At 47.2% G+C, this 21,880-nt stretch overlaps 1 pseudogene; it reads right to left on the bottom strand.

Moving 5' to 3' along the window:
- LOC112241848 overlaps positions 1 to 17,352 on the bottom strand; it is a 121,616-nt pseudogene extending 104,264 nt beyond the window's left edge.
- Between the last annotated feature and the right edge of the window lie 4,528 nt (positions 17,353 to 21,880).

Here is a 21,880-nt window from a genome sequence, read left to right as displayed (position 1 = left end):
TTGTATGAGTGGGTTAGGGTTAGTGACTAGGGGGATATTGTTTTGTATGGGAGGTATTGTTTTGTATGAGTGGGTTAGTGACTAGGGGGATTTGTTTTGTATGAGTGGGTTAGGGTTAGTGACTAGGACTAGGGGGATATTGTTTTGTATGAGTGGGTTAGGGTTAGGGTTAGTGACTAGGGGGGTGATATTGTTTTGTATGAGTGGGTTAGTTAGGGTTAGTGACTAGGGGGGTATTGTTTTGTATGAGTGGGTTAGGGTTAGGGTTAGTGACTAGGGGGTATTGTTTTGTATGAGTGGGTTAGGGTTAGTGACTAGGGGGATATTGTTTTGTATGAGTGGGTTAGGGTTAGTGACTAGGGGGGTATTGTTTTGTATGAGTGGGTTAGGGTTAGGGTTAGTGACTAGGGGGATATTGTTTTGTATGAGTGGGTTAGGGTTAGGGTTAGTGACTAGGGGGATATTGTTTTGTATGAGTGCCTATGAGCGCTACGTATTTCATGATCGTTATATCTTTGTTGTTTTGGAAGTTTCACTCACGTTAAAATGTGGAACTCTACTCACGCTGCGCCTTGGTCCAATTATTCATACGACAGTCGTGAAAGAATATTCCCCCAAGTCAGGACCAAGCAGCGTTCCCAGGAGGTGAAGGAGAGTTGGTCATGGGAAGAGATACTAGGTGGATGCGAGACCCTTCCTTGGCGGACAGACGCCTAGGTATTTGTAGTTGTCCACATATTCTAAGTCAGAACCGTCCAGAGTGGTGATGCTGGATGGTTTGGTGCGGGCAGAGATCGCTTGAAGATCATGCTCTTAGTTTTACTAGCGTTTAAGAGCAGTTGGAGGCCACGGAAGGAGAGTTGTATGGCATTGAAGCTTGCCTGGAGGTTAGTTAACACAGTGTCCAAAGAAGGACCCGAAGTATACAGAATGGTGTCGTCTGTGTAGAGGTGGATCAGAGAATCACCAGCAGCAAGAGCGACATCGTTGATATATACAGAGAAAAGTCTTGGCCCGAGATTTGAACCCTGTGGCACCCCCATAGAGACTGCCAGAGGTATGAGCAACAGGCCCTCCGATTTGGCACAATGAACTCTGTCTGAGAAGTAGTTGGTGAACCAGGTGAGGCAGAGACAGAAAGACAGTAACATTTTATTTGATGACAGAATGAATAGCCAGCCTGTCAATATGCAGTATTGATTCCTATCTAGTGTGAACCAGGACAACTGAATGAATTACCAGTGTGGTCAGTTGAGAAGATAATGTCTCATCTGCATGACATATTGGTGGACTTTGGGCCATCAAGTCATAGGATGGATACATTAGCATGAAAATAATTATCAAATCATAAAGCATAACAGAAAACGAATAGGGTCATTAGTCCTATCCCAGAAGGCCAGACCAAGGTGGCTCAGGGCTCAACCTCCTGGGTTTAGTTCAAAGTGAAAAAGAAAAACAAGAAGTGGGGTGTGTGGCATAGGGTCGCCCACAATCAACAGATTCCTGCTTTAAATCTACCACCTGGAGAGGTAGGGTGAGGGGTTAGGTCAGGGATTAGAGGTCAGAGGATCTCACCGTAGCAGGTTATTTCTGGATATAAAGGAGGGAGGCAGGTTGTGGTTGGTCTCAATGTTGCCTGGAGAAAAAACACACTGATTAGGTATTGTACCTCTCTCTCTCTGTCTTTCCATCTCTGTCTTTTTATCTCTGTCTTTCCATCTCTGTCTTTCCATCTCTGTCTTTCCATCTCTGTCTCTCCATCTCTGTCTTTCCATCTCTGTCTTTTTATCTCTCTTTCAATCTCTGTCTCTCTGTCTCTCCATCTGTCTTTTTATCTCTGTCTTTCCATCTCTCTCTTTTTATCTCTGTCTCTCCATGTCTGTCTTTCCATGTCTGTCTTTCCATCTCTGTCGTTCCATCTCTGTCTTTTTATCTCTGTCTTTCCATCTCTGTCTTTTTATCTCTGTCTTTTTATCTCTGTCTGTCTTTCTCTTTCTGTCTCTGTCTTTCTGTCTCTCTCGCCAATTAAATTAAATTTGCTTTCTTGGCGTGACGTAACAATGTACATATTGCCAAAGCTCACTGGAGATTTTCTAAATAAAAATTATAATAATAATCAATATTGTCAACGGGACAACAATAACAACAATAACCAAGGGTCAAAATAACCAACACATTGAACAATAACAATGGCATTTAAGACATGTGCAGGTTGGTTGGTCTGTCAGACACTGTTCCTCATCTTATGGCAGGCAGCAATGTAGTGCTCTGCCAACCCACAGCTCTCTGTGTCCTCTCCCAACAGGACGGGTAGCCTATCCTCATCAGAGAGGTCTTTGAAACCTTGAACAAGGGTTTTAAATTTGGGGAAATTACATTCTCTAATTGTTTTATATTTTTTGCAGTGGTTGCACAGCCTTTCCTCTACAGGGAGCCAGGTTTTCCTCTGTCTACCCTTCTCAATGGCAAGGCTGTGCTCACTGAGCCTGTACTTTGTCAAGGTTTTTCTAAGGTTTTGATCAGTAACCATGTTCAAATATTTAGCCATGGTGTACTGTCGATTTAGGGCCAGATAGCACTGCATTTTGCTTTGTGCTTCTGTTTCCCAATAAGCAATGTAGTTTTGTTTTGACTGTGTTGTAATTTGGTTTATTCTGATTGATTGGATGTTCTGGTCCTGAGGCTTCAGTGTGTTAGTAGAACAGGTTTGTGAACTCAGCCCCAGGACCAGCTGGATGAGGGGACTCTTTTCTTTGCTCAGCTCTTGGCATTGCAGGGATTGGTATTGATATGAGAGGTGGTCACTGTGTTTAAGATGTTTCCAAAACTTAATTGCTATTTTTTGAGTTTTTCTTATTAGTGGATGTTTGCCTAATTCTGTCCTGCATGCATTGTTTGTAGCTTTCCTCTTACAGAACTCGTCATGCAGGGTGTCAATTGGCTGTTTGTTTTGGGTCAAATTGGGTCAAATGTTTTGCAAGTGTACCTCACACCTCGGTGCCATAAAGTTCAATTGGTTTACTGACACATTCGATTAGTCAAATTGTAATAGGTATGTCAATTTGAATTCGTTTTTTTTAATGGCGTAGACCTACGGGCTTTCTCACTCAATTCATTCACTGCCTGATTAAGGTGTCCAGTTGAGCTTATTTTAAACATAAGTAATTGTAGTGTGTGCAGTACACTCTATATTTAAACCTAAGTAATTGTAGTGTGTGCAGTACTCTATATATTTTGTACAAATTGAGATCTTTGGTCTTATTCCCTGATCTGGATCTTCTCTGGAAAATCATAATTATTTTTGTATTTTTGGGGTTTACTGCCAGGGCCCAGGTCTGATAGTACTGCTCTAGCAGGTCCAGGCTCTGCTGTAGGCCATGTACTGTGGGTGACAGCAGACACAGGTCATGTCACTTCCGGCGCCGACAGAGATGGCCGCCTCGCTTCGCGTTCCTAGGAAACTATGCAGTTTTTTTTTTACGTGTTATTTCTTACATTAGTACCCCAGGTCATCTTAGGTTTCATTACATACAGTCGAGAAGAACTACTGAATATAAGATCAGCGTCAACTCACCATCAGTACGACCAAGAATATGTTTTTCGCGACGCGGATCCTGTGTTCTGCCTTACAAACAGGACAACGGAGTGGATTCCATGCAGCGACCCAAAACAAGAAGGAAACGAGGCGGTCTTCTGGTCAGACTCCGGAGACGGGCACACCGTGCACCACTCCCTAGCATTCTTCTTGCCAATGTCCAGTCTCTTGACAACAAGGTTGATGAAATCCGAGCAAGGGTAGCATTCCAGAGGGACATCAGAGACTGTAACGTTCTTTGCTTCACGGAAACATGGCTCACTGGAGAGACGCTATCCGAGGCGGTGCAGCCAACGGGTTTCTCCGCGCATCGCGCCGACAGAAACAAACATCTTTCTGGTAAGAAGAGGGGCGGGGGCGTATGCCTTATGGCTAATGTGACATGGTGTGATGAAAGAAACATACAGGAACTCAAATCCTTCTGTTCACCTGATTTAGAATTCCTCACAATCAAATGTAGACCGCATTATCTACCAAGAGAATTCTCTTCGATTATAATCACAGCCGTATATATCCCCCCCAAGCAGACACATCGATGGCTCTGAACGAACTTTATTTAACTCTCTGCAAACTGGAAACCATATATCCGGAGGCTGCATTCATTGTAGCTGGGGATTTTAACAAGGCTAATCTGAAAACAAGACTCCCTAAATTTTATCAGCATATAGATTGCGCAACCAGGGGTGGAAAGACCTTGGATCATTGTTACTCTAACTTCCGCGACGCATATAAGGCCCTGCCCCGCCCCCCTTTCGGAAAAGCTGACCACGACTCCATTTTGTTGATCCCTGCCTACAGACAGAAACTAAAACAAGAGGCTCCCACGCTGAGGTCTGTCCAACGCTGGTCTGACCAAGCTGACTCCACACTCCAAGACTGCTTCCATCACGTGGACTGGGAGATGTTTCGTATTGCGTCAGATAACAATATTGACGAATACGCTGATTCGGTGTGCGAGTTCATTAGAACGTGCGTTGAAGATGTCGTTCCCATAGCAACGATTAAAACATTCCCTAACCAGAAACCGTGGATTGATGGCAGCATTCGCGTGAAACTGAAAGCGCGAACCACTGCTTTTAATCAGGGCAAGGTGTCTGGTAACATGACCGAATACAAACAGTGCAGCTATTCCCTCCGCAAGGCTATCAAACAAGCTAAGCGTCAGTACAGAGACAAAGTAGAATCTCAATTCAACGGCTCAGACACAAGAGGCATGTGGCAGGGTCTACAGTCAATCACGGACTACAGGAAGAAATCCAGCCCAGTCACGGACCAGGATGTCTTGCTCCCAGGCAGACTAAATAACTTTTTTGCCCGCTTTGAGGACAATACAGTGCCACTGCAACGAAAACATGCGGTCTCTCCTTCACTGCAGCCGAGGTGAGTAAGACATTTAAACGTGTTAACCCTCGCAAGGCTGCAGGCCCAGACGGCATCCCCAGCCGCGCCCTCAGAGCATGCGCAGACCAGCTGGCCGGTGTGTTTACGGACATATTCAATCAATCCCTATACCAGTCTGCTGTTCCCACATGCTTCAAGAGGGCCACCATTGTTCCTGTTCCCAAGAAAGCTAAGGTAACTGAGCTAAACGACTACCGCCCCGTAGCACTCACTTCCGTCATCATGAAGTGCTTTGAGAGACTAGTCAAGGACCATATCACCTCCACCCTACCTGACACCCTAGACCCACTCCAATTTGCTTACCGCCCAAATAGGTCCACAGACGATGCAATCTCAACCACACTGCACACTGCCCTAACCCATCTGGACAAGAGGAATACCTATGTGAGAATGCTGTTCATCGACTACAGCTCGGCATTCAACACCATAGTACCCTCCAAGCTCGTCATCAAGCTCGAGACCCTGGGTCTCGACCCCGCCCTGTGCAACTGGGTACTGGACTTCCTGACGGGCCGCCCCCAGGTGGTGAGGGTAGGCAACAACATCTCCTCCCCGCTGATCCTCAACACTGGGGCCCCACAAGGGTGCGTTCTGAGCCCTCTCCTGTACTCCCTGTTCACCCACGACTGCGTGGCCACGCACGCCTCCAACATCAAGTTTGCAGACGACACAACAGTAGTAGGCTTGATTACCAACAACGATGAGACAGCCTATAGGGAGGAGGTGAGGGCCCTCGGAGTGTGGTGTCAGGAAAATAACCTCACACGCAACGTCAACAAAACTAAGGAGATGATTGTGGACTTCAGGAAACAGCAGAGGGAACACCCCCCTATCCACATCGATGGAACAGTAGTGGAGAGGGTAGCAAGTTTTAAGTTCCTCGGCATACACATCACAGACAAACTGAATTGGTCCACTCACACAGACAGCATCGTGAAGAAGGCGCAGCAGCGCCTCTTCAACCTCAGGAGGCTGAAGAAATTCGGCTTGTCACCAAAAGCACTCACATACTTCTACAGATGCACAATCGAGAGCATCCTGGCGGGCTGTATCACCGCCTGGTACGGCAACTGCTCCGCCCTCAACCGTAAGGCTCTCCAGAGGGTAGTGAGGTCTGCACAACGCATCACCGGGGGCAAACTACCTTCCCTCCAGGACACCTACACCACCCGATGTTACAGGAAGGCCATAAAGATCATCAAGGACATCAACCACACGAGCCACTGCCTGTTCACCCCGCTATCATCCAGAAGGCGAGGTCAGTACAGGTGCATCAAAGCTGGGACCGAGAGACCGAAAAACAGCTTCTATCTCAAGGCCATCAGACTGTTAAACAGCCACCACTAACATTGAGTGGCTGCTACCAACACACTGACACTGACTCAACTCCAGCCACTTTAATAATGGGAATTGATGGGAAATGACGTAAATATATCACTAGCCACTTTAAACAATGCTACCTTATATAATGTTACATTATTCATCTCATATGCATACGTATATACTGTACTCTATATCATCGACTGCATCCTTATGTAATACATGTATCACTAGCCACTTTAACTATGCCACTTGGTTTACATACTCATCTCATATGTATATACTGTACTGTATCTTGCCTATGCTGCTCTGTACCATCACCCATTCATATATCCTTATGTACATATTCTTTATCCCCTTACACTGTGTATAAGACAGTAGTTTTGGAATTGTTAGTTAGATTACTTGTTGGTTATTACTACACTGTCGGAACTAGAAGCACAAGCATTTCGCTACACTCGCATTAACATCTGCTAACCATGTGTATGTGACAAATACATTTGATTTGATCTGCCAAGAGTAGGCATTTAACCTCTGAATTGTGGAGACTAACACCAGGGCCTGAGGATTTCTCTGGAATAGTGGCCAATTTGATTATGTAAATATTGAAGAGTGCAGGACTTAGATTGCAACCCTGGCGAAGGCCCCGTCCCTGGTTAAAGAATTCTGTTTTTTAAAGCAGGAATCAGGAGGATATAATTATGGCCAGATTTGCCAAATGGAGGGTGGGGGAGAGCATTGTATGCATCTCTGTTTGTGGAGTAAAGGTGGTCTAGAGATGTTTTTCCTCTGGTTGCACATGTGACATGCTGGTAGAAATGAGGTAAAACAGATTTAAGTTTCCTGGCATTAAAGTCCCCGGCCATTAGGAGCATCACTTCTGGATGAGCATTTTCTTGTTTGCTTATGGCCTTTGTAGCTCAAGGGTGTCACGTCACCAAGTGCAATAACAAAACATGCACAATTAGAATGCAAATGGGAAGTTTATTAGGGGTTTTGGTACACTGGGGAAGAGGGGGGAATTCACCAATCACTTCACAGTCCACAAGCCATTCTCGTTGTCCATTCCATTTTCCAGGGTTAATCATCACGCTCAGGTCCTCAGCCAATCCGGTCCGGTACACAAGGGAGGTAGTCCAACAGTCCAGGTTACAACGGGTAATCTCACATATATTACTCTCTTTTCTCCCACTCTTCATTACGCACTTGGCTCTCCTACTCTGCCCTTTGTGCAGGCTGCTTCCTCCTTTATCCCCAAGCACGCCCTGGCTTAATGAACTACAGCCTTGCCTCGTTGGTGCAGGAAGTCCATATAAGGCTCGAGGGTAGAGCCAATTGACTGTCAGATATCTCCCCTCATTATACCTGAGTTTTCTGTTGCCTGTTTGATACATTGCTGGAGCAATTCCGCGGATTCCCAACTAGGCAGCAAGCCACAACAGTAATCCCCCAGACTCCCAGAAACCCCTTACCAGCGGCGCTTCTTCCCAGCCTACCCCAGTGTCCCGAGAACCTCGCTTCCCCCTGGAGCGCTACGCTGGAGATTCTGGAACCCGCTCGAAGATAGAGTATTTGATAACGCTGATGTCCGGAAGGGCACTCGCCTTGGCTACAGCGGTGTGGGAGCAACAGTCCACCGCTTGCCTCAATCTGGAGGAGTTCGTGATGGAGGTACGTAAAGTGTTCGATTCTCCGTTGTCGGGGAGAGAGGCTGCTCGTAAGCTGCTCCAACTACGTCAAGACTCCCGTAGTGTGGCAGAATACATGGTTGATTTTCGCACGTTGGCAGCTGAGAGTGCCTGGAACATGGAAAGCCCTGTTCGACGCATTCCGTGATGGATTTTTGGAGATGGTTAAATATGAGTTTGCAGCCCGGGAGCTTCCCATGGACCTCGATTCCCTCATAGCCTTGACCATCCGGATCGATGGGCAGTAAAGGTACATTGGAGGGAGAGGGAATCTGTTCCCAGTTGTCCTCGCTTGTCCTCAATTTCCACCTCGCCTCCGAGGAATCCCGGAAATCCTCGAAGTCTACATTTCCGAGTGAATCCGATGTCACCCGAGCTCTCTCGGAAATCAGAGGGCTGTCAATTCATCTCCTCCGGAGCCCATGCAACTGGGCAGGGCTAGATTGTCTCCTGCTGAGCACTTACGCAGACTAAACACTAAGAGTTGTCTGTATTGTGGATTTCCGGGACATTTCTTATCTACCTGCCCATTAAAAGACCAGGCTTATCAGTAGGTACGAGTACACTGGTGAGCCGTACGGGGAATTTTCAATCTCTCACTACTCGTAACCCCCTCTATGCTACCCTGTTGTGGGGAAGCCAGTCCGAATCCATCCGGGTGCTCTTTGACTCTGTGGCCGACGAGAGCTTAATGGACACTACCCTGGTGTCTGAGCTGGGTATCTCCACTCAACCCCTTTCCATCCCGATGGATGTCAGAGCGCTGGATGGGCACTCTATTGGCAGAGTCACTCACAATATGATTCCACCTGCGAGTTGTCAGGTAACCACAGTCTTTATAGTTTCTGCTCCCATGTACCCATGGTTATGGGATTTTCATGGCTCCAGGCACAATCCCCTAATTGAATGGGCTATGGATTCCATCATGGGTTGGAGTCCATTTTGCCATGCATATTGTCTGATGTCGGCACAGCCCCGGGACGTCTCCCTGCTAGCCTCAGGTCTGTCCACCATTCCTGTCCGCTCATTTATTCCCAGTCAGCTGAGGAGCACATCCTCCATGTCCGACAGGCCCTCCTGCATCTCCTGGAGAACCAGCTTTCCATTGCTACACCATCTCCTTCCCAGGATACATCATTGCTGCCAGGAACATTCAGATGGACCCTGACAAGGTGAGAGCGGTGGTGGATTTCCCTCAACCCACATCCAGAGTACAGCAGGGTTTGCTCATTTCTACCGTCGTTTCATCTGTGGTTACAGCACCCTTGCTTCCCCCTTCTCTCCATACTCCTCTCCCAAGGTTCCGTTCGATTCCCTACAGCCCCTATCTTAATCCATCCGGACCATCCCGTCAGTTCGTGGTGGAGGCGGACACCTCGGATATCGGAGTGGGGACCAGAAGCTGCATCTCTGCGCCTTCCTTTCCCATCGTCTTAACTCCACTGAGATGGCGTTGGAGGAGTGGAGGCACTGGTTAGAAGGGGCGGAACATCCATTCTTGGTGTGGACCATAAAAACCTAGAATATCTCTGCACCGCCAAGGCCTAAACTCCAGGCAGGCGAAATGGGCCCTATTATTCACTCGTTTTCATTTCACTATCTCCTACCACCCTGGGTCCAGGAATGTGAAGCCTGACACACTTTCACATCTGTACAGCCCCAACGCTACACCATTGGACCCCGAGGCCATCCTCCCTACTTTCTGTGGCTGCTTTCATCTGGGGAATTGAGGTTGGGCCCCGGCTAATCTGATGTTTGTCCAGGACTCTGCCCGTGCTCCGGTTCTGGAATGGGCACATTCCTCGAGGCTCACTTGTCATCCTGGTTCCTGTCGGACCTTGGCTTTCATCTGACAATGTTTTTGGTGGCCCACCATGGTTCCTTACGTCTCCGCGTTCGTTGCCGCCTGCACTGTGTGTGTGCAGAACAAGACTCTGCGGCAAGCTCCGGCTGGCCTCCTTCAACCACTCCCTGTTCATCACTGCTCCTGCTCCCATATATCCTTGGACTTCGTCACGGGTCTCCCTCCGTCAGATGGCAACACAACCATCCTTACGGTGGTGGATAGGTTTTCCAAAACCGCCCACTTTATCCCCCTTCCTAAGTTGCCCTAAGGAGACGGCCCAGCACAAGGTGCAGCACATTTTCCGGATTCATACACATCTGGTCGACATGGTCACCGATCGATCGCGGTCCTTAGTTCTCTATCCTCTGGTTTTCATCCCCAGTCTAATGTGCAGTCATCTGCCCAGATATTCGTCTGTTGCTGTTGCCGTACCTGGAATAGAACCCGGATCGCTCTTCTCAAGTCCAGCTCCAGGTATTGACGACAGGTGGACTGCCACCGGACCCCTGCTACCCGCTACCATCTTGGGCAGAGGGTTTCCACTAGGGATCTGCCCCTCAGAGTGGAGTCCTGCAAACTTTCCCCCCCATTTTATCGGCCCTTTCCCCATCTCTAAGGTCCTTAGCCCTCTGCTATTCGCCTTCTGTTGCCCTGCACTCTCCGTATACGTCCCACTTTCCATGTATCTAGAATTGAACCACTGTCTCATAGTCCTTTGTCTCCTGTTTTCCTGGATTACGACTCTTTGACTGTCGTGACTTATCTTTTGCCTTGTACTATAATAAACTCTGAGACTCGTACTATCCACCTCCTGTGTCTAGATCTGGGTCTCTGCCTGAGCCTTGATACTAATAGTGTTGCTGTCCTCGGGCTCTGTGGGGTCTGTTTGTGTTTGTGAACAGAGTCTCAGGACCAGCTTGCTTAGGTGCCTCTTCACCAAGTGCATTTCTCTGTAGGTTATGGCTTTGTTATGGAAGGTTTGGGAATTGCTTCCTTTTAGGTGGTTGTAGAATTTAACATCTCTTTTCTGGATTTTGATAGTTAGCAAGTATTGGCCTAATTCTGCTCTACATGCATTATTTGGTGTTTTATGTTGTACACAGGATATTTTTTCAGAATTCAGCACACAGTCTCAATTTGCTGTTTTTCAAGAGTGTGGGGCTTAAGGGTAGCCTAGTGGTTAGAGCGTTGGACTAGTAACCGGAAGGTTGCGAGTTTAAACCCCCGAGCTGACATGGTACAAATCTGTCGTTCTGCCCCTGAACAGGCAGTTAACCCACTGTTCCCAGGCTGTCATTGAAAATAAGAATGTGTTCTTAACTGACTTGCCTGGATAAATAAAGGTAAGAAAAAATAAGAAAAAAAGCTGCATCCCTACCTCACCTCATGGCACTGTGGAAAGAAATTTGGTTTTTCCCTAATTTTAGCCACACACTTGTTGTTTGTGTACATGGATGTTATAATGTTGTTTGTTTTTCCCCCAACACCACGTTCCATCAATTTGTATAGCAGACCCTCATGCCAAATTGAGTCAAAAGCTTTTTTGAAATCAACAAAACATGAGAAGACTGTTTTGGTTTGTTTGTCAATTAGGGTGTGGAGGGTGAATACGTGGTCTGTCGTACGGCAAAAACGGTAAAACGGTAAAATGTCGTACGGTAAAAAGCCAGTTCAGTACATTGTTTTCAGTGAGGAAATGAACGAGTTGGCCGTTAATGATAATGCAGAGGATTTTCCCAAGGTCGCTGTTGACGCATATTCCACGGTAGTTATTGGGGTCACATTTGTCTCCAATTTTGTGGATTGGGGTGATCAGTCCTTGGTATCAAATATTTGGGAAGATGCCAGAGCTAAGGATGATGTTATAGAGTTTAAATATGGCCAATTTGAATTTGTAGTCTGTATATTTGATCATTTCATTGAGGATACCATCAACACCACAGGCCTTTTTGGGGTGGAGCGTTTGTATGATCCTGTAGATCATTCAATGTAATTGGAGAATCCAGTGGGTTCTGGTCGTCTTTAATAGTTGATTCTTAGATTTTTATTTGTTCATGTATATGTTTTTGCTGTTTGTTCTTTGTTAAAGGGCCAACATTTTAGGAGAATTGTTTCATCCATACTTCTCCATTTTGGATAGATAACTCTTCATGTTGTTGTTTGTTTAGTGTCCCAGAAGTCGTTAGATTCTATAGATTCTTCATTTACATTGAGCAGATTTCTGACGTGCTGTTCCTTCTTTTTCCATAGTGTATTTCTGTATTGTTTTTGTGATTCACCATAGTGAAGGCGTAGACTCTGGGTTTCTGGGTCTCTGTTTTTTGTTGATTGGTTTCTCCATTTTTTTCTTAGGTTTTTGCATTCTCTTTCTCTCAGACTCTCTCCCCCTCCACCTCTCTCTCTGGCTCTCTCCCCCTCCACCTCTCTCTCTGACTCTCTCCCCTTCCACCTCTCTCTCTGGCTCTCTCCCCTCCACCTCTCTCTCTGGCTCTCTCCCCCTCCACCTCTCTCTCTGGCTCTCTCCCCCTCCACCTCTCTCTCTGGCTCTCTCCCCTTCCACCTCTCTCTCTGGCTCTCTCCCCTTCCACTCTCTCTCTGGCTCTCTCCCCCTCCCTCTCTCCCCTTCCACCTCTCTCTCTCTCCCCTCTCTCCCCTTCCACCTCTCTCTCTCCCCCTCCCTCTCTCTCCCCTTTCACCCCTCTCTCTCCCCCTCCGTCTCTCTCCCCCTCCCTCCTCCAGACCTTTGAGGGCCACTCCATTGCGTCTGATGGCTGTAATGGCGTCGTTGATATCATCCTCTGATGTCATAGTAGAATCCACATTCACCACCTCAAAATCCACAGGTACACAGCAGAACCTAATGTACACACAGAAATGTAGGAGTTAGTGTGTGTGTGTGTGTGTGTGTGTGTGTGTGTGTGTGTGTGTGTGTGTGTGTGTGTGTGTGTGTGTGTGTGTGTGTGTGTGTGTGTGTGTGTGTGTGTGTGTGTGTGTGTGTGTGTGTGTGTGTGTGTGTGTGTGTGTGTGTGTGTGTGTGTGTGTGTGTCTAACCTGAACAGTTCTCTAACATGGCTGAGTAGCTCAGGTCCGATACCGTCTCCTGGGATGAGAGTCACCGTGTGACGACCCCCGTACCGTGCTGGGGGTGGCTGGAACACACAGAACCACAACAAGGAATACAGAACCCTAACCCCAGCCTTTTCTTAAACCAGCAATGACTAGAAGCTACAACAATATAACTATGACCACTACTTTGTGTGTGTGTGTCTCTGTACTCACTATGATCTGTTGTAGAGGATGGAGGGAGAGGATAGAGGAGATAACAGAGGGATCGTTAGTCAGGGAGAACGGACAGACAGGTTCTTGCTAATATATTAGCATCCATGCTATCTATGGGCATAACGACAGGACTCATAGTGTAGTTAGTTATTTTGGGTACAGTGTATTACAGGGGCATAACAGTCGGGTTGACATGGTGGGAGAGGCAGAAGGCATCTTGAGATTCCAATACATCTGTATTTAAAGGGTTGGACTAAATGAAAGGTAAGAGCAGCCAGAGGCAGAATACAGGAGCTCTGGAAAACATGTCTTCATTCTAACAGTAACCATCATCTCCATGATTTCAGACATTACTTATCAATCACTAACATCCAATTCCTATCCTTACATGCTGACCAGCCTGCAGGCGCGTATCCGCGTGTTCCATCACGCGCAAGTTGATTTTGTCCACCCACACCAGGCATGATCAGAACACGCAGGTTGAAATATCAAAACAAACTCTAAACTTGGGGATAGGTTGAAAATAATTCAACATTAATGACAATTTAGCTTGCTAGCTTGCTGTTGCTAGCTAATTTGTCCTGAGATATAAACATTGGGTTGTTATTTGACCTGAAATGCACAAGGTCCTCTACTCTGACAATTCATCCACAGATAAAAAGGGTAAACAGAGTTAGTTTCTAGTAATCTCTCCTCCTTCAGGCTTCTTCTTCTGTGGACTTGATATGGCGGTTGGTAACCAACGTTAAGGTGCTTTACCATCAACTGGTCTGAGGATTGTACCTCAGTTCATCTTTCAATCACCCACGTGGGTTTTTTCTCCTAAAAACCAATGAGGAGATGGAAGAGGTGGGACTTGCAGAGCTTCAAGCGTCACAAATAGAACCAAGTTCTATTTTAGCACCTGGCTACACAGACGCTCGTGAGCAGTGTGGGTGTAATGATTGAATAACATGCATGTGTACATTTATTTTGCAGCGCGACGTGAGTGGTGTGGTCAGCATGCTACACGGTGAAAGTCACCGTTTTGTGACTCTACACGGTGACTACACGGTGACTACACGGTGACTACACGGTGACTCTACACGGTGACTCTGCACGGTGACTCTGCACGGTGACTCTGCACACGGTGACTACACGGTGACTCTGCACGGTGACTCTGCACGGTGACTCTGCACTCTACACTCTACACGTGACTCTGCACACTCTGGTGACTCTGCACGGTGACTCTGCACGGTGACTCTACACTGTGACTCTGCACGGTGACTACACGGTGACTCTGCACACTCTGGTGACTCTACACGGTGACTCTGCACGGTGACTCTGCACACTCTGGTGACTCTACACGGTGACTCTGCACACTCTGGTGACTGACTCTGCACGGTGACTCTGCACGGTGACTCTACACTGTGACTCTGCACACTCTGGTGACTACACGGTGACTCTACACGGTGACTACACGGTGACTCTGACACGGTGACTCTGCACGGTGACTCTACACGGTGACTCTACAAGGTGACTCTGCACGGTGACTCTACACTGTGACTCTACAAGGTGACTGACTACACTGTGACTACACGGTGACTACACTCTGCACGGTGACTACACGGTGACTCTGCACTCTGGTGACTCTACAAGGTGACTCTACACGGTGACTCTACACGGTGACTACATGGTGACTCTACACGGTGACTCTACACGGTGACTCTACACGGTGACTACACGGTGACTACACGGTGACTCTACACGGTGACTCTGACACGGTGACTCTACACGGTGACTCTACACGGTGACTCTACACGGTGACTACACGGTGACTACACGGTGACTCTACACGGTGACTCTACACGGTGACTACACGGTGACTCTACACGGTGACTCTACACGGTGACTCTGCACGGTGACTACACGGTGACTACACGGTGACTCTACACGGTGACTACACGGTGACTCTACACGGTGACTACACGGTGATAGAGTCACCATTTTGTTCCAACACAGTTTTACAGTCATGCATCATGTTGCCTTGGTTAAGTTCTGGTTGTTGTGTCACTCACGGTGTAGCGGGACATCTGCCTCCTTCCGCACAAGGCTGTCCTCAACACCTGCCCGGGGTGTAGCAGAACAGGTCAGAAAACAGGTCAACATAATGTTTCCAACCACACTAAAACCACAAAACTTCTTAGCTAGCCAGCTAGCATCCTTTAGCTCTCTAGGACAAATATAAGTACCCACCTAACTATTATTATTAGGTTGAATTAAACATAATGAGAGCCGCACACTCTAGGAGCTCAGATGTAATAATAATTTAGTAACCTAATAACCAACGTTTCGACAGACAAGCTGTCTTCATCAGGGTATAGCTTGTCTGTCGAAACCTAATAACCAACGTTATCTGAGCTCCTAGAGTGTGAGGCTCTCCGCTTCTTTTTCAGGTGTTCTACTCTGCTAGCCAGCACCTCTCCTAAGCAGGTGTTCTACTCTGCTAGCCAGTACCTCTCCTAAACAGGTGTTCTACTCTGCTAGCCAGCACCTCTCCTAAACAGGTGTTCTACTCTGCTAGCTAGCCAGCACCTACCTAAACAGGTGTTCTACTCTGCTAGCCAGTACCTCTCCTAAACAGGTGTTCTACTCTGCTAGCCAGCACCTCACCTAAACAGGTGTTCTACTCTGCTAGCCAGCACCTCTCCTAAACAGGTGTTCTACTCTGCTAGCCAGTACCTCTCCTAAACAGGTGTTCTACTCTGCTAGCCAGCACCTCTCCTAAACAGGTGTTCTACTCTGCTAGCCAGCACCTCTCCTAAACAGGTGTTCTACTCCGACTAGCCAGTACCTCTCCTAAACAGGTGTTCTACTCTGGTGTTCTAGCCAGCACCTCACCTAAACAGGTGTTCTACTCTAAACAGCCAGCACCTCTCCTAAACAGGTGTTCTACTCCACTAGCCAGCACCTATCCTAAAAGGTGTTCTAGCCAGCACCTCACCTAAACAGGTGTTCTAGCCCAGTACCTCTCCTAAACAGGTGTTCTACTCCACTAGCCAGTACCTCTCCTAAACAGGTGTTCTACTCTGCTAGCCAGCACCTCTCCCAGCACCTCTCCTAAACAGGTGTTCTACTCCACTCCTAGCCAGTACCTCTCCTAAACAGGTGTTCTACTCTGCTAGCCAGCACCTCACCTAAACAGGTGTTCTACTCTGCTAGCCAGCACCTCTCCTAAACAGGTGTTCTACTCCACTAGCCAGCACCTATCCTAAACAGGTGTTCTACTCTAAACAGGTGTTCTAGCCAGTACCTCTCCTAAACAGGTGTTCTACTCTGCTAGCCAGTACCTCACCTAAACAGGTGTTCTACTCTGGTGTTCTACTCTGCTAGCCAACACCTCACCTAAACAGGTGTTCTACTCTGCTAGCCAGCACCTCTCCTAAACAGGTGTTCTACTCTAAACAGGTGTTCTACTCCGCTAGCCAGCACCTCTCCTAAACAGGTGAGGGTTCTTTCGCCTAATTAAACATAAAACACACGTCTGCCTAATTATAAAGCATTAGTTGTCGTAAATGGACCACTAACAAGTCAACTGACAGAGCACGGACGACCCTGAAAGAACAGCAACACTGGCTACAGTTGATGGTGCAGAAGAGTATTTTTCCTATATGGAGCTACCTATATAGTTGCCGATGCAGGCTTGCTCGGGAAATTGAGACACTTGACTTTCTCATGTAAATAATGTAGTTAGCTAGATGTGGTATTGGTAACTTGGGTTACAACATTAAGTTGTTGCCTGAAACACAGGTTTAGTTGATAAGCAACGGATCCAGGGCCGTATCTGACAGTTATATCAGCACTGACCTTGTCGCTACGCTATTGTAGTGCTGGACAGTGACACAGGCTTACGTGATGCTGTGGGGCTAGATAGCTTTAGCTAACTGGGTCGACTTGCTAACATTAGCTAGTTGAGTAATCAGCTTACCGTACAAACCAAACCAGGCTAAATAAATGCAAGTTGACATGCCAAACACATAGCTTTCAATGTTACTTTCTAACAACTTTCTAACAAGCGAACTGGATGTCTTACCTGAGCCATGTGTGTGTTGGCCTGCAGCACCCTGGACAGAGACAGAACAGACCAACCCGTCATCTTGGAGAAGAAGGAATGTTACTGGAACTGAGTCCTGGATTGAGAGATGCGTGCGCAGGGTCTCAAACAGCTGATCCTAAATGAGAGAGAGAGAATAATAATCACTGAGCGAGGGAGAGGGAGAGGGAGAGGACAAGAGACTGAGAGGGAGAGGGAGAGGGCAAGAGACTGAGAGGGAGAGGACAAGAGACTGAGAGGGAGAGGGAGAGGACAAGAGACTGAGAGGGAGAGGACAAGAGACTGAGAGGGAGAGGGAGAGGACAAGAGACTGAGAGGGAGAGGGAGAGGACAAGAGACTGAGAGGGGGAGGACAAGAGACTGAGAGGGAGAAGGAGAGAACAAGAGACTGAGAGGGAGAGGACAAGAGACTGAGAGGGAGAGGACAAGAGACTGAGAGGGAGAGGACAAGAGACTGAGAGGAGAGGACAAGAGACTGAGAGGGAGAGGACAAGAGACTGAGAGGGAGAGGGAGAGGACAAGAGACTGAGAGAGGACAAGAGACAGAGGGAGAGGACAAGAGACTGACAGGGAGGGGTAGAGGACAAGAGACTGAGAGGGAGAGGACAAGAGACTGAGAGGGAGAGGACAAGAGACTGAGAGGGAGAGGAGAGGACAAGAGACAGAGAGGAGGGAGAGGACAAGAGACTGAGAGGGACAAGGAGAGGACAAGAGGGAGAGGGAGAGGACAAGAGACTGAGAGGGAGAGGACAAGAGACTGAGAGGAGAGGACAAGAGACTGAGGGAGAGGACAAGAGACTGAGAGGACAAGAGACTGAGAGGGAGAGGGAGAGGACAAGAGAGAGGACAAGAGACTGAGAGGTAGACAAGAGACTGAGAGGGAGAGGACAAGAGACTGAGAGGGAGAGGGAGAGGACAAGAGAGGACAAGAGACTGAGAGGGACAAGAGACTGAGAGGTAGACAAGAGACTGAGAGGTAGACAAGAGACTGAGAGGGAGAGGACAAGAGACTGAGAGGGAGAGGTAGATGACAAGAGACTGAGAGGGAGAGGACAAGAGACTGAGACTGAGAGGACAAGAGACTGAGAGGACAAGAGACTGAGAGGGAGAGGACAAGAGACAGAGGGAGAGGACAAGAGACAGGGGAGAGGACAAGAGACTGAGACTGAGAGGGAGAGGACAAGAGACTGAGAGGGAGGGAGACTGAGAGGGAGAGGACAAGAGACTGAAAGGGAGAGGACAAGAGACCAGATTGCAGTGAGAGAGAATGGCTGGGGATTAGGAAGAACCCTCTTTGTTCTAACCCCACCCCACACACACAGGCATAAAGACCCCTCCTTCACCCCCCCCGACACACATACACACACACAGGCATATAGACCCCTCCTTCATTCCAACCCCCCACACACACACACACACACACACACAGGCATATAGACCCCTCCTTCATTCCAACCCCCCCCCCACACATACACACACACAGGCACATAGACCCCTCATTTGTTCTAACCCCCCACATACACACACACAGGCATATAGACAAAATCAAATCAAATCAAATCAAATCAAATCAGACCCCTCCTTCAAGAGAGATATCCGGGATTGTAACATACTCTGTTTCACGGGAACATGGCTAGCTGGGGACATGCTATCAGAGTACGTACAGCCAATGGGATTTTCAGGGCATCGCACCGACAGGAATAAACATCTCTCCGGTAAGAAGGGCGGAGGTGTATGTTTCATGATTAACAACTCATGGTGTAATTGTAATAACATACAATACATACATACAATATCTTAACATACAATAAGTCATTTTGTTCACCTGACCTAGTATTCCTCACAATCAAATGCAGACCGTATTATCTCCCAAGAGAACTCTCCTCGGTTATCGTCACAGTTGCGTATATCGGCACAGGCGTGTATATCCCCCAGCAAGGGGATACCAAGACGACCATTAAGGAACTTCACTGGACTTTAAGCAAACTGGAAACCATATATCCTGAGGCTGCATTTATTGTTGCTGTGGATTTAAACAAAGCTAATTTGACAACAAGGCTACCTAAATTCTATCAGCATATCGATTGCAGTACACGAGCGAGTAACACACTCGATCATTGCTTTTCAAACTTCTGAGATGCACACAAAGGCCCTCCCTCGCCCTCCTTTAGGCAAATCTGACCATGACTCCATCTTCTTGCTCCCTTCCTATAGGCAGAAACTAAAACAGGAAGCGCCTGTGCTTAGGGCTATCCAACGCTGGTCTGACCAATCGGATTCCTCAAGATTGCTTCGATCATGTGGTTATGTTCCGGGTAGCCTCAGACAATAACATTGATTGACTCGGTGAGCGAGTTTATTTTTAAACATGTATTTCACCTTTATTTAACCAGGTAGGCCAGTTGAGAACAAGTTCTCATTTACATCTGCGACCTGGCCAAGATAAAGCAAAGCAGGGTGACAAAAACAACAACACAGAGTTACACATGGAATAAACAAACATACAGTCAATAATACAATAGAACAAGTCCATATACAGTGTGTGCAAATGAGGTAGGATAAGGGAGGTAGGGCAATAAATAGGCCATAGAGGCGAAATAATTACATTAAACACCGGAGTGATAGATGTGGCGGCAGGGTAGCCTAGTGGTTAGAGAGTTCAAACCCCCGAGTCGGCAAGGTACAAATCTGTTGTTCTGCCCCTGAACAGGCAGTTAACCCACTGTTCCTAGGCCGTCATTGAAAATAAGAATTTGTTCTTAACTGACTTGCCTAGTTAAATAAAGGTTAAAATATATATATATATATTTTTTTAAATGTGCAGAAGATGAGTGTGCAAGTAGAAATACTGGGGTGCAAAGGAGCAAAATAAATCAAATAAACAGCAGTATGGGGATGAGGTAGTTGGATGGGCTATTTATAGATGGACTATGAACAAGTGCAGTGATCTGTGAGCTGCTCTGACAGCTGGTGCTTAAAGTTAGTGTCACGACTTCTGCCGAAGTTGGTGCCTCTCCTCGTTCGGGCGGCGATCGGTGGTCGTCGTCACCAGCTTTCTAGCTATGTTTCTTTTTCTATGTTGTTTTGTCTTGATTGTACACACCTGGTTCCCATTACGTTATAATTATTTCCCTAATTTAACCCTCTGGTTCCCAATATGTTTTGTGCCTGTTTGTTCCTTGTTGAGTGTTAGACTGCTGTGTGGTGTGTTTTCCCTGCGTGGAATTTATGGTTGTTTCTTTTCGAGTAAAGTACGTTATTTTACTCAGTTCTGTGTCCTGCGCCTGACTCCGTCCTCACCTCTGCACACTAACACTTGACAGTTAGTGAGGGAGATATGAGTCTCCAGGTTCAGTGATTTTTGCAGTTCGTTCCAGTCATTGGCAGCAGAGAACTGGAAGGAAAGGCGGCCAAAGGGGGAATTGGCTTTGAGGGTGACCAGTGAAATATACATGCTTGAGCGCATTCTACCGTTGGGTGCTACTATGGTGACCAGTGAGCTGAGATAAGGCGGGGCTTTACCTATCATAGATAGATTTTCTTTACCAAGAAAAGGCTTATAGATGACCTGGTACCAGTGGGTTTGGCGACGAATATGAAGCGAGGGGCAACCAACGAGAGCATACAGGTCGCAGTGGTGGGTAGTATATGGGGCTTTGGTGACAAAACAGATGGCACTGTGATAGACTGCATCCAATTTGCTGAGTAGAATGTTGGAGGCTGTTATGTAAATGACATAGCCGAAAACAAGGATCTGTAGGATAGTCAGTTTTACGAGGATATGTTTGACAGCATGAGTGAAGGATGCTTTGTTGCGAAATAGGAGGCCGATTCTAGATTTAATTTTAATTTTGGATTGGAGATGCTTAATGTGAGTCTGGAAGGAGAGTTTACAGTCTAACCAGACACCTAGGCATTTGTAGTTGTCCACATATTCTAAGTCAGAACCGTCCAGAGTAGTGATGCTGGACAGGCAGGCAGATGTGGGCAGCGATCAGTTGAAGAGCATGCATTTAGTTTTACTAGCATTTAAGAGCAGTTGGAGGCCACGGAAAGAGAGTTGTATGGCATTGAAGCTCATCTGGAGGTTAGTTAACACAGTGTCCAAAGAAGGGCCAGCAGTGTACAGAATGGTGTCGTCTGCATAGAGGTGGATCAGAGAATCACCAGCAGCAAGAGCGACATTGATGCATACAGAGCTCAGAGTCGGCCCACGGATTGAACCCTGTAGCACCCCCATAGAGACTGCCAGAGGTCAGGACAACAGACCCTCCGATTTGACACTGAACTCTGTCTGAGTAGTTAGTTGGCCAGGTCGATGAAAACAGCTGCAGAGTATTGTCTCTTATCGATGGCGGTTTTGATATCGTTTAGGACCTTGAGCGTGGCTGAGGTGCACCCCGACCAGCTCGAAAACCAGATTGCGTAGCAATCGGTGATCTGTTTGTTAACTTGGCTTTCGAAGACCTTAGAAAGGCAGGGTAGGATAGATATTGGTTTGTAGCAGTTTGGGTCTAGAGTGTCTCCCCCTTTGAAGAGGGGGTTGACCGCTGCAGCTTTACAATCTTTGGGGATCTCAGACGATACGAAAGAGAGGTTGAACAGGCCAGTAATAGGGGCTGCAACAATTTCGGCTGATCATTTTAGAAAGAGAGGTC

This window comes from Oncorhynchus tshawytscha, linkage group LG16 (assembly GCF_018296145.1).
Source record: "Oncorhynchus tshawytscha isolate Ot180627B linkage group LG16, Otsh_v2.0, whole genome shotgun sequence".
In the NCBI taxonomy this organism is placed as follows: Eukaryota; Metazoa; Chordata; class Actinopteri; order Salmoniformes; family Salmonidae; genus Oncorhynchus; species Oncorhynchus tshawytscha.
This window is presented reverse-complemented; position numbering and strand designations above follow the sequence as displayed.